The 13,789-nt window shown below is 50.8% G+C and overlaps 1 pseudogene; it reads left to right on the top strand.

Moving 5' to 3' along the window:
• The window catches only part of LOC147113225 (putative G protein-coupled receptor 139), a 36,665-nt pseudogene extending 23,656 nt beyond the window's left edge, over window positions 1-13,009 (top strand).
• The last annotated feature ends 780 nt before the right edge of the window (window positions 13,010-13,789 follow it).

Genomic DNA, 13,789 nt, shown 5'->3' on the forward strand with positions numbered 1-13,789 from the left:
ATGAGGCACTGGGTATGCTGGTTGAGGGGGCGAGAGCTAGCAGGGAGGTGCTATCTTTTTTGATCTTTTCTAATGTCATGTCCACCTTGTCAGTCTCCCTGGTAAATACCGAGGCAAAGTAGTAACCTGGGGAAGGTATTCTGTAGTATCATAAACAAAAGACTTATAAACTTCCTTGAGGAGCACAATGTCTTGAGTAAAAGCCAAATTGGATTCCTGCCAAACTATAGAACATCAGATCATATCTTCACCCTACAGACCCTAATCGACAAACACGTTCATCAAAACAAAAGCAAAATCTACGCATGCTTTATAGATTTCCAGAAGGCTTTCGATTCCATCTGGCACGACGGTTTATTCCTGAAACTTATCGAAAGCGGGGTAGGGGGAAAAACATATGATGTAATTAAATCAATGTATACAAACAACAAATGTGCAGTTAAAATTGGAGACAAACAAACAAAATACTTCCCACAGGGGCGGGGGGTGACGCAGGGCTCGCCAATCTCACCGACACTCTTTAATATTTACATAAATGAATTGGCAAAACTACTTGAACAATCGACAGCACCCGGCCTCACCCTATACGAATCCAAGGTTAAATTCCTCCTCTATGCAGATGACCTGGTTCTGCTGTCACCAACTAAGGAGGGTCTACAGCAGAACCTGGATCTGCTGGAGTCGTACTGCCAGACTTGGGCCCTGACAATAAAGCCCCAAAAAACCAAAGTCTTTGTGTTCCAGCAAAGATCCAGACATCAGGGACCCAAAATAAATTTCACACTAGGAACAACCAAAATTGAACAAACCACTAACTACACATACTTGGGCTTAAAAATCAGTTCTGCGGGAAATTTCAAACTGGCTGTGAATGAACTGAAAGAGAAAGCAAGAAGGGCTTTCTATGCCATTAAAAAATCAATCCAAATAGAAATCCCAATTAGCATTTGGCTCAAAATTTTCAAATCAGTAATTGAACCAATTGCACTCTATGGCAGTGAGGTATGGGGACCGCTAACACAACAAGAATTTGCAAAATGGGACAAACACCCAATTGAGATCCTACATGCAGAATTCTGTAAAAGTATCCTCCGGACTCAAAGGAAAACCGTAAACAATGCATGCAGGGCAGAACTAGGCCAATATCCATTAATAATCACTATCCAAAAAAGAGCCACCAAATTCTGGAAACACCTAGAAATGAGCAACCCCCAATGCTATCATTATGAAGCCCTGAAATGCCAAGAGAGGACCATAAAGAAGAGTACCCTCAGTCAACTAGTCCTGGGACTCAGTGAAGTAACTACTAACACTACTAACAATAACCAGCTCCAGGACAGTGACAGTGTAACACAAAGAATTCGACCCAACACAATCGTCGCTAAGCAAAAGGAAAAATATCTGTCATATTGGGCAGAAACAACAAAAACCCAAAGCAAACTCAATTGCTACTTGGCCCTAAACAGACAATACAACATGGCTGATTACCTGGCCATGGTAAAGGATAGCAAACTGAGAGAAACCTTGACGATGTACAGACTTAGTGAACATAGCCTGGTGATCGAAAAAGGTAGACACAGGCAGACCAGGCTGCCAAGAGAAGACAGGATATGCTCTCACTGCAGTCAGGGAGTAGTGGAGACAGAGATGCACTTCCTCACAGCTTGTAGAAAATATCAGGGCATAAGGGAGAATGTCTACCCAAAATTCACAAAAATATGCCCGGAATTCAGAAATTTGAATGACGACCAAAAACTCCCATACCTACTAGGGGAAGAGAGAAATTGTGTAACACTAGCGGCACACTATGTTACAGCTTGCCATAAACAGAGGGACAACCACTAAATATAAGAAAAGAGTATATATAAATTATATGAAAGTATATTTATACACTCAGGGATATATCTGTTTATACACTGTATGGATAGATCTGTATTTTTGTGTACAAACATAAATGTTTTTCGATGCTTTGGCAACATAAGATGTAACTTGTCATGCCAATAAAGCGATTTGAATTGAATTGAATTGAATTGCTCTTCCCCTCATCTGGGAGGAAGAGGCCTCCCAAAGAAACCAAGGCTGTGGGGGTCCAGCTGGCAAAGGATATAACCTGCATGTGGTAAACCACGTTCACTATCGTATCACTGTTAGTAGTTAGCACTGTTCACCACTGTTCGTTATAACTGTATCACTGACCACTATTGTATCACGGTACGAGGTCACCTCTTGCCACACTGCTATACCTGGGATGACCACTGCCGACTCCGCCTTGGCTCCACCCACCAGGCCAGGTATAAAGGTGAGCGACTGGCTGGTATTCCTCCTGCTTGGATCGGATCACCCACGAGAGTGGGCTCTGTTATTTAGTCAATAAAAACCTTTCGTCACCTTCGTAACTCTTCGCCTTTTATTGGAGGAATTGATAGGTATATCAATTTTATTGACTAAATTTAATGATGTCCGACAACGAGTCACAACCGGCGGAGGAGCCACCAGCGCAGCTCCCAGGAGCACAGCCACACCAGCCAGCTTGGCTGCGAGCCCTCAGACCGCCGTACCTGGACCTGAACCCACGAGCAGCAAACTCAGCCGCAGACTTTAAACACTGGCTGGTCTGCTTCGAATCATACCTGAGAGAATCCAGCGTCCCTCAGGCATCCAAACTAAGTGTCCTGCAGGCACAACTGAGCCCGAGAGTATACACTCTCATCGAGGACATGACTACCTACGAGACCGCCATCAACCTGCTGAAACAGAAGTACCGGACCCCGGTAAACTACATGTACGCTAGGCACCTCCTAAGATCACGGCCGCAACAGCCAGGAGAATCAGTAGCCGAATTCTCACAGGCGCTATATGCACTCGCCAGGAACTGTGACTTTAAATCGGTGTCGGCAGCCGAAAATACTGAAGATAATATCCGCGACGCATTCCTGAAAGGCCTACGGTCCGAGTACTCACGGCAAAGACTGCTGGAAGCTAAAGACCTCAGCATGGAAAAAGCTGAAGCCCTCGCTATCTCCCTGGAAGTGGCCCACCAAGATCAGGAAGCATTCACCAGGTACTGCTCGCGACCCTGGGACTCGGGCCCGACCCCTACCACAGCACCCTTCCCAGCGCCGCCCCCGGGACCTACCTCTGCGTCGGCGTCCCGGACCCGACCGGCCCCGCCACCCCCGGCACCGGCCCCGACATCGGGCATCCGCGATCGGGCCGCCGGCTGTTTTTTTTGTGGCCAGGAGAAGCACCCGAGGTCGCGCTGCCCAGCCAAGAACTCCATATGCAAAACCTGCCTGAAGAAAGGCCACTTCTCCAAGGCCTGTAGGAGCGGATCCTCAGAGGCCAGCAGTGCCGCATGCGAACTATGGGGGCGGCCATCTTCGTTTAGGGCAACTGAGGCCAGCATCCCCACACATGAGTCATGGGGGCGGCCATCTTTGATTAAGGCAACCGACCCCAATAGTGCCTCATGTGAGCTACGGGGGCAGCCATCTTCTCCGTCATTTTGCCCTACCTCGTGGGAGACGCCATTTTACTCACCACGCCCGACCGCCTCGCCCGCAGATGACAACGACTCGCTCAGCTACACACTAGCTTCCGTCACCCTGGACCAAGCCCGCCCGCACCATCTGTCCAAGTCAATGATGGACATCAAAGTGAACGGCCACGCCACGACCTGCCTGTTCGACAGCGGAAGCACGGAGAGCTTCATCCACCCAGACACGGTGAGCCACTACTCCCTCTCTGTCCTACCAACGCGCAGCCGAATCTCGATGGCATCGAGGTCCCACGCCACGGACATCAGCGGCTACTGTGTCGTGACCCTGTCGGTTAAGGGCACGGAGTATAACAACTTTAAACTCCTCGTCCTCCCCCATCTCTGCGCTGCCGTCCTACTAGGGCTGGACTTCCAATCCCACCTCCAAAGCGTAACCCTAGCATACGGTGGACCCCTCCCCCCACTCACAGTCAACAACCAGCAAACGTTAAACCGCCCACCGCGTAACACCTGCAGCCTCTCCACCCTCAAGGTCCCGCCACCCTCTCTGGTTGCTAACCTTACCCCTGACTGCAAACCCGTCGCTACCAAGAGCAGGCGGTATAGCGCCGGGGACAGAGCCTTCATTAGCTCTGAGGTGCGGCGCCTCCTGAAAGAGGGCATTATCGAGGGGAGCAGCAGCCCCTGGCGTGCCCAGGTCGTAGTCGTAAAGACCGGCGATAAAAACCGCCTGGTCATCGACTACAGCCAGACCATAAACAGATATACCCAGCTGGACGCATCCCCCCTCCCCCGCATATCTGACATGGTCAACCAGATTGCACAGTATAAAGTATTCTCGACCATCGACCTGAAGTCGGCCTACCACCAACTCCCTATCCACCCTGAGGACCGCCAGTATACCGCCTTCAAGGCGAATGGGCGCCTATACCACTTCCTTAGGGTCCCCTTCGGTGTCACTAATGGGGTCTCGGTCTTCCAAAGGGAGATGGACCAGATGGTTGAACAGAACGAACTGCAGGCTACATTCCCCTACCTAGATAACGTCACTATCTGCGGCTGCGACCGGCAGGAACATGACGCGAATCTGGAGAAATTCCTCCGTATGGCCCAACGGCTGAACCTCACCTACAATAAGGAGAAATGCGTGTTTAACACCACGCGCCTTGCCATCCTCGGCTGCGTAGTGGAGAACGGAATCATCGGCCCCGACCCAGAAAGAATGCGCCCCCTCATGGAGCTACCCCTCCCCCACTGCCCTAAAGCACTTAGGAGAACCCTGGGGCTTTTCGCCTACTATGCCCAATGGGTACCCAATTACGCGGACAAAGCCAGACCCCTCCTGAAAGCCACTTCCTTCCCCCTCACGGAGGAGGCGTGCGCGGCCTTCTCCCTCATTAAGGGAGACATAGCCAAGGCCACGATGCACGCAGTGGACGAGTCCATCCCCTTCCAGGTGGAGAGCGACGCATCCGACTTCGCCTTAGCCGCCACCCTAAACCAGGAGGGGAGGCCAGTGGCCTTCTTCTCAAGGACCCTACAGGGCCCCGAGATCCGACATTCGTCGGTCGAGAAAGAGGCCCAGGCGATCGTGGAGGCAGTACGGCGCTGGAGGCACTACCTGGCAGGCAAACGATTTACCCTCCTCACCGACCAGCGTTCGGTGGCTTTCATGTTTAATAACAAGCTGAAGGGCAAAATCAAGAATGACAAGATTTTGAGATGGAGAATCGAGCTCTCCACCTACGATTATGAGATCTTGTACCGGCCAGGCAAGCTGAACGAATCCCCTGATGCCCTTTCACGAATGACATGCGCCAGCGCGCATATCGATAGGCTTCAGACCCTCCACGACCAGCTCTGCCACCCCGGAGTCACCAGACTCTACCATTTCATTAAGGCCCGCAACCTGACCTACTCCATCGAGGAGGTCAGGACCATGACCAGGAACTGCCAGACCTGTGCGGAGTGCAAACCGCACTTCTATAGGCCGGACCGAGCATGCCTGACCAAGGCCACCCGCCCCTTCGAGCGCCTGAGCATCGACTTTAAGGGGCTCCTCCCGTCCTCTGACCGTAATGTGTACTTCCTCAACATCGTTGATGAGTACTCCCGTTTCCCCTTTGCCTTCCCCTGCCCCGACATGACCAGTAGCACGGTCATTAAGTGCCTGAATGCCCTCTTCGCCTTGTTCGGGTTCCCGAACTATATACACAGCGACCGGGGCTCCTCCTTCATGAGCGAGGAACTCCGGCAATACCTCCTAGAGAGAGGTATTGCAGCAAGCAGGACCACCAGCTACAACCCCAGAGGTAACGGTCAGGTGGAAAGAGAGAACGCGACGGTATGGAAGGCCGTCCTCTTAGCCTTAAAGTCTAAGGGCCTCCCAACCTCCCGCTGGCAAGAAGTCCTCCCGACAGCGCTGCACTCCATCCGGTCATTACTTTGCACGGCCACTAACACCACCCCCCATGAACGAATGTTCGGTTTCCCCAGGAAGTCGACTACGGGAACCACTCTACCAACCTGGCTGACCGCCCTGGGGCCGGTCTGGCTGCGGAAACACGTGAGGGCCCATAAAACGGACCCCCTGGTCGAGAGGGTGAACCTCCTGCACGCCAACCCCCAGTACGCCTACGTGGCGTACCCAGACGGGCGGGAGGACACTGTCTCCCTACGAGACCTCGCACCCTCAGCCGATCCGGAAACACCGCCACCACCCCCCCCAACCTCAGCCCAGGTAGACGGCATGCCGGAACCCCATGAGCCCTCGCCGACCACGCAAACACCAGCATCAACACCGGATAAGGCACCAGCACCGGATAAGGCAACACCACCGCTGCGGCGATCGGAGAGGCTTACGAAGCCTCCGGACAGACTGACCTACCAGAATTGGTAGTACACTTCACCCCGCCGGACTTAATTCTAAACAAGGGGTGAATGTGGTAAACCACGTTCACTATCGTATCACTGTTAGTAGTTAGCACTGTTCACCACTGTTCGTTATAACTGTATCACTGACCACTATTGTATCACGGTACGAGGTCGCCTCTTGCCACACTGCTATACCTGGGATGACCACTGCCGACTCCGCCTTGGCTCCACCCACCAGGCCAGGTATAAAGGTGAGCGACTGGCTGGTATTCCTCCTGCTTGGATCGGATCACCCACGAGAGTGGGCTCTGTTATTTAGTCAATAAAAACCTTTAGTCACCTTCGTAACTCTTCGCCTTTTATTGGAGGAATTGATAGGTATATCACTGCAGATTGGGTGATTGTTTCTGTTTATTGATGAAATGCCATCCCTGTGTGAATATTTTAAAATTAGGTGATGGCATCTGTTATTTCGGCTTAGGCAGCTCCACATTGCAGGCTCTGCAACACTTGCATGGTCATGTTGGTGGTCAGAATGGAAGTCCAGAGAGTCAGGTCCATTGTCTGTCGTGTTAAGGAGCCAAGCACATGTGCCACAATGGGCAACCTATGCAAATCTGGCCAGGATGAGTGCATCCCTTGCATCACGGGCAGCCATGTGCTCACATGCTGCTGCTGCTGGTAGATACGCCACCGCTCGGTCCTCCTCCTCCTCCTCCTCATCTGAGGAGGCTATGAACTGATCCACTTGCTCATCTGGAAGCTGCAAGCCACGACGCTGTGCCATGTTGTGCAGTGCACAGCAGACCACGACCATTCTGGAGACCCTGGCTGCTGAATACTGCAGGGCTTCACCTGATCTGTCAAGGCATCGGAATCGCATCTTCAGCGAGCCAATGGTTTGCTCGATGATGGACCTAGTCGAAATGTGGCTGGTGTTGTAGCACTCCTCAGCCTCGTTAGCTGGCCTCCTGATCAGCATCATTAGCCACTTCTTCAGGGGGTAGCCCTTGTCACCAAGGAGCCATCCGTTAAGTTGGTTTGGCGGATTGAAGAGCAGAGGAACACTAGAGTTCCGCAGGATGAACGTGTCATGGCAACTACCACAGAACTTGGCGCAAACATACAAAATCTCCTCCTTGTGGTTACACACCAGTTGTACGTTGAGGGAGTGGAAGCCCTTGCGGTTGACAAAGATAGCTGGGTTGTGATGAGGTGCCCTAAGGGCCACGTGTGCAGTTTATGATGCCCTGCACCATTGGCTAGCCTGCCATATTTGCAAAGCCAACTGAATGGGCGGTTATACTTGCTTGATCCCTTGAGGTGGATGTAATTGTGTGCCTTTGCAAAAAGGGCATCGGTAACCTGCATGATGCAACTGTGGGCGACCGACTGGGAGATGCCGCTGATGTCTGCTAATGATCCCTGGAAGGAGCCTGAGGCAAAAAAGTTGAGTGCGGTGGTGACTTTTGACAGCCACTGATAAGGGGTGTCCACCCGCTTCTCTGGGCTCCAGGTGTTGGTGCAGCAGTGCACAGATGTCTGCGACAACCTCTCGCGAAAGTCTCAAGTCTCTTTTGGCACTGCTGCTCACTCAGAGGATGAGCTACCTCAACATGTCTGTAAACCCTGAGAGGGGGGTATCTCCTGCGGCGATATGCTTCCATGCACTGGCGCCTTCTGCCCTGTGCAGCATCAGGTGGGTGAGCAGGAGGTTGGCACTTCTGCTGCTGTAGCTGCTGAGCTGCCTGGTTCTACTGCTGCCGTGGCTGCTGCTCATCCGAATCTGAGGTCCATGATGAAAGGAAATAAATGATTCCCATGCTGCTGGCATATACCTCCGTTGGGGGAACGCTTAGTCCAAGCGGGGAGAGGGTCTTCCAAGGAGGTCCCACAGTTGAGAGATAAGGCTGGATTTTGCCATTGGGGCGGGCTGGGGGCGTGTCAGGTGGAAATCGTGTCAGGACCCCAACTCCTAATTGAAGTGCTGAAAAAGTGGGATTTTCCCCTAATTGGGCAATTGATTTCCAGCGTGTGGGAACCCCTGGCCCAATTAGTCTTTCCATCCTGAAAGTCACCTCCGATTATGTCATCAATGCTGCTGGATTTAAGGCCTGCAAGCAGCCTTGCTTCTTCTAGAGACTGCAAACTTTATGCCCATTGTTGTGATCGCTTCATTCAGCAAATATGTCCACCAGCAAGCAAAAGTGTGCACCTCGCTTTGATGAGCCCTCCCTTCAAGTTCTGGTGCAGGGAGCAAGATCAAATAAGGAGGTGCTCTTCCCTTCCGCGGAGAAAAAAGCCACCACACTAAAGCTGTGTGGCTGCAAGTGACCCAGGAGGTCAATGCCATCTCTGTGCCGCAGAACCTGGCTGCAGTGCAGGAAGAGGTTTCATGACCTTCTGCGCACAGGAAAAGTGAGTATGACTTTCTCATCACCCTCAATCTCATCCCCATCACCACTCCTCACCAGCACTCTGCTTTGCCAACCTCTTCCTCCACATCCCACTTGACACTGACACCCCTGCACCCTTACCCATTCCCTCTCTCTCTATGGTCACATTCACCTAACTATTCGACCATGCAGCCCTCACACTCCCTATCACTGTGATGCAATGACAACAACTGACAACACACCGGGACGGCCCTTTCTTTCCTTCTAAGCATCTATGCTATGGAATCTCTACACTCACTCCTTCATTCTCACTCAAACTCTACTTGTGTCCCTCATTGCAGGAAAAGAGAGCCCACAATAAGAGGGAAAGAGCGAGGACAGGAGGAGGGCCACACTCAGTAGCCCAGCTCACCACCTCGGAGGAGGCAGCCCTGGAAATTGCCGGGGTCGAGGAGGATTCCCAAGTGGGGGATGGACAGGCGGGCGCATCACAGCATGCTGGTGACAGAATAGTTTAACATATCTCTCATTGACATTGCATGAGTGACTGATAATGATTCTGATGCTCTAACAGATTGACTTATGATCATCTGCACAATTCAATGTGCATGTAACCTTTACCTCACATCTCTAACTCTTTCCTTTACTCCCCCACAGGACCATCGAGAGCCCCCATCCCCACTGTCCAGGAGGAAGAGCCTGAGCTGCCAGACTCCTCAGAGGAAGCTGCAACCTCCTGAGGGCGCTCCGTCAGCAGAATTAAGCGCACCCAGCACCAGCGCAGACACTCACACCTCGGTGGGACCTTCGGGACATAGAGTAGAGGTGTCACCTGGTGTATCGCAGCTCACAAGTGAGCATCAGCAGATGGTGGAGACAGGGACAGCAATGGAGAGTCCTCGTCGCAGTGGAGAGGACGCTCCCAGCTCGGCTCCACTGCATGTCGACCATGTGCCTCCAGGTCCATCCAGAAGGAGAGCAGTGTTGGAACTCCAGGAACAGGTGCAGGAGCCTCTGGCAGGTTTTGTCTCCAGGGTCGCTGCGAGTGTGGAGCGAATGGAGGAGTCCATCGCTAACATGAGCAGAGCCTTTGTGGAGGCGTTGACGCATGAACGCATCACCACGGAATGGATGGCAACCTCCTTGGAAAGGATGTCTACCTCCGTGGTAAGGCTGGCTACCGTAGAGAAGAGGATGGCTACGTCCATGGAGGAGCTTAGTCGCCAGGGAATGGAAAGCATGGTCATTGTTCAGAATAGACTGACATCTCTTGAGGAGCGATGGTCAGCTATTGAGCAAACAAACCAGACCTTCATGCAAGTTCTCTGGAGTAGGACTTCCAGTGCAGAAATGGGTCCTCATGGACCCCCTGCAGTGCAGCAAGGTGCTGTCCAGCCACTTGCTAGCTCAGTAGTGGGGCTGACCCATGAGAGGGATGTTGGTGGCGGACAACAAGGAAGTGGTGGCTCCTCTCCAAGCGCTCACACGACCATGCCACTGCAGAGTCCTCGGTCAGAGTCCCCACCCAACTGAGATCGGCGTCTCAACCCCTGCGCAGCCGCAGGAGCAGCAGACTGTTGCCGAGCCCTCACAGGTTCACAATCCCAGAGGGCGCCTGCCAAAGGTGTCAAGACAGGAGCAGCAAGAAAGTGAGCAAGGGGCCTCCACATCTGCTGAAGCCACAGGGAAAGCACCACGTAGGAGCACGCGTAAGAGGAAGATGCTGCACAAATAGTCACAAGGGTAGTCACTTGGGTATCATGTGTTTATTTTTGAAATGCTACCAGTTGTTTGTTGTGATAAAAAATTTTAATGGCAAACTGTTGAAGTTGTGGCCTGTGTCATTTCGCAAATGGGACTTCCACATTGAGGGCTTAGAGCGACTTGCAATTGTCAGTATGGTGGTCAGAGTGATAGGAATCCGCAGGTTCTTGTCCATTGTCGATGCTCTAGTAAGAAGGTGCGAGGCAAAAGTGTTTGATTGTACAGGCTAAGCAAATGTGACCAACAGGAGTGCATCCCTTGCATCCCCGGCAGCAATATGGTCGCGCCCTGGTGACTTCTGGCCTGTGCAGCCTCAGGTGGGTGACTAGCAGCTTGGCGCTCCTGTTGATGCTCCTGCTGTTGGTGCTGCTGTTGCTCATGGTTCTGCTGCTGCTGCGGCTGGTCTTCATCCGAATCTGATGTCCAGGAGGAAAGGAATTAAATGGTCGCCATGCTTCTGGTATATGCCTCGGTTGAGGAAGTGCTTAGTCAAGGGTGGGGGGGGTGGAGAGGGGTTTCCCAGGAGGTCACACTGGAGATGGGTGTCAGGCTCCAAACTTCCACAACACTGAGTATGCCTGCTAAAAGATCCCCCAGACCTGAGACAACAAGTTCTGCCATCTGCAAATGATCATTGGTGAAAACTCCTTTGTAATGGTAGAGCTGCAGTTGTTCGTAAGCAATCCACTTGTGATGCTGCCAGCATTACCTGGCGTGTTCCAGAGGAGGCGTGAGGGATGGGGGGAATGACTAAAAATCGGAACGGCCTCTCAAAATGGGATTATAGAGGCTATTAAGTGGTCCTTAAGGGCCTATCTCGCCTCCTTGGAGGTGGGATGGAAAGGGGGTCAGAAAACACGCATTTGGGAAAATTGCTCGGAGGCGGGATGGAGGCGGGATCGGGCCTGCACGCCATTTTTGGCGATTTTAACAACTCCCACGCCTCCAATCCCACCTCCTCAGGCCTGGCAAAATTGAGCCAATAGAAGCTGCAGCACCTCTGATTTCTGTAGGCCTGCTAAATGTGCTGAAAGACCTGTGGAACAAAAGTTCTACCACCTGCAACTGATCCCTGATGAAAGCTCCATTTTAATGGTGAAGCTGCAGCTGTGAGGAGGCCACCCACTTGTCAACCCCCCAGGATTAGCTGGCAAAATAACAAAGGCCTGTCAAAAGGATTATAGAGGCCCTTAATGACTATTTAAGGGTCTTAACTCCCTCTCCTGACTGATAGAGGTGGGACCGAATTGCACTCATGAACCCCGCCTCCGGCAAAATTGTGCGGAGGTGGGTTGGAGGCAGGTTCTGAACCCGCCCTCAATTTTGCGATTTAAAATTTTTTTTTCCCCAACTGTCCCGCCTCCTCGGGGCTGGGAAAATTGACCACTGGTGTTTCACCCTGTGTAATTAGATATTTGGCAGCAGACACACTTCTGAACATAAGATGCTCAGGCCACTTACGGGAGTGAGCAGCACTGTTGTACCTGTGAGAATGTCGAACGTGAACCCCTGGAACACTCCCATCAGACTGTTGGTTTTGCTCCAATCCTGATCACCAATTTCTATACTTTTTTTTTTACCGTGAACTTGGTGGCATTGGTGATCCTGTCCCGTGGAAAGTGCGGCCTCTCCCAGTGCATCAGCCGCTACCTGGTGGCGATGGCGGGGGCAGATCTACTGGCGGTGATCTTTGATGTGATATTGTACCGGATTAGTTATATTTATTTCCGAGGTTCTTTCCTGGACATCACTCCTGTGTGTTGTATCATCATCATGCTGCTTAACATGGCCACAGACACTTCCAAATGGTTAACCTTTGATCGATTTGTGGCTGTTTGTTCCCAAAAGCTGAAAACAAGATATTGCACCAAGGAAATGGCAGCCATGATCATAGTGACTGTGCTTGTGCTGAGCTTGTTAAAATGTATTCCCTGGTACTTTGTATTTGGACCTCAGTATATAATCAACAACATATCGTGGGATTGCAGGCTTTGGGATTGCAGCATAAAGCCAAGTTATTTTTCCTCCTTTGGGTGGCCACTGTTTGGCCCCATCGTATTTTCACCCCATTGCTTCCATTCACTTTGATTCTGCTGCTCAATGTTCTGACTGTCAGACACATTTTAGGGACGAGCAGAGTTCGCAGGAGACTCCGGGCTCACAGCATGGTGAGAAAGATAGTGACCCTGAGATGAAGAACAGAAGGAAATCCATCGTTTTACTCTTCGCTATATCTGGAAGTTTGGTAATCCTGTGGATGACGGGTGTTCTATATTTCCTATTTTTGAGAATCACAAATGCATATTATTATTATAAAGGTCCCTATGATCCGGTGTTTATTTTATAGCAAACCGGCCGCATGCTCCAGCGCCTGAGTTGCTGCACCAACACATGTATTTACGCCGTGACCCAGACTAAATTCAGAGAGGAGCTGAAGAACGCGGTTACATACCTGTTTACTCGAATTAGGACTTAATTAAAACATTGAAACAACTGATTGACTTCCCAGATTTAGAACTCAAACTTTCACAGATAGATGTACCAAAAATTTACAACCCTGGCTTTGCAAAGAAAGTTACAACACGCATTTACAATTGTGTTTAAAACTTAATAACATCCAACAAAAGGGCTTATAAACACCATAAAAATATCCCAAATGTCAATGAATATTCTGGCACTGATCATGAAAATAAAAATGACTGGTCATGTGATTAATCCTCAACATATATTTTTGACATTTGAAACAATCCAGGAACTTGGGCAAATAGTGTAACCAACTGCAAATACGGAAGAAAACCATAATCGTTATTCTACCAGGGGCAAGAGAGCGCGCCCTGTGTCACTATTGTATTGTGAACTAATGATAGATATTTGAAGAGAAGGTTTATTTTAAATTCATAGAATCATAGAAGGAAGCCATTCAGTCCATTATGTCTGCGCCAGCCAAAGAAGAGCTATCCAGCCTAATTCCACTTTCCAGCTCTTGGTCTGTAGCGCTGTAGGTTATGGCACTTCAAGTGCATGTCCAAGTACTTTTTAAATGTAATGAGGGTTTCTGCCTCTACCATCCTTTCAGGCAGTGAGTTCCAAACCCCCACCACCCTCTGGGTGAAAAAAGTTCTCCTCAACTCCCCTCTAATCCTTCTACCAATTACTTTAAATCTGTGTTCCCTGGTTATTAACCTCTCTGCTAAGGGAAATAGGTCCTTCCTATCCATTATATCTAGGCCCATCATAATTTCTTTATACACCTCAA

The sequence above is a fragment of the Somniosus microcephalus genome, chromosome 8, assembly GCF_052327205.1.
Source record: "Somniosus microcephalus isolate GS21.2 chromosome 8, FLI_Smic_1.0, whole genome shotgun sequence".
NCBI classification, from domain to species: domain Eukaryota; kingdom Metazoa; phylum Chordata; class Chondrichthyes; order Squaliformes; family Somniosidae; genus Somniosus; species Somniosus microcephalus.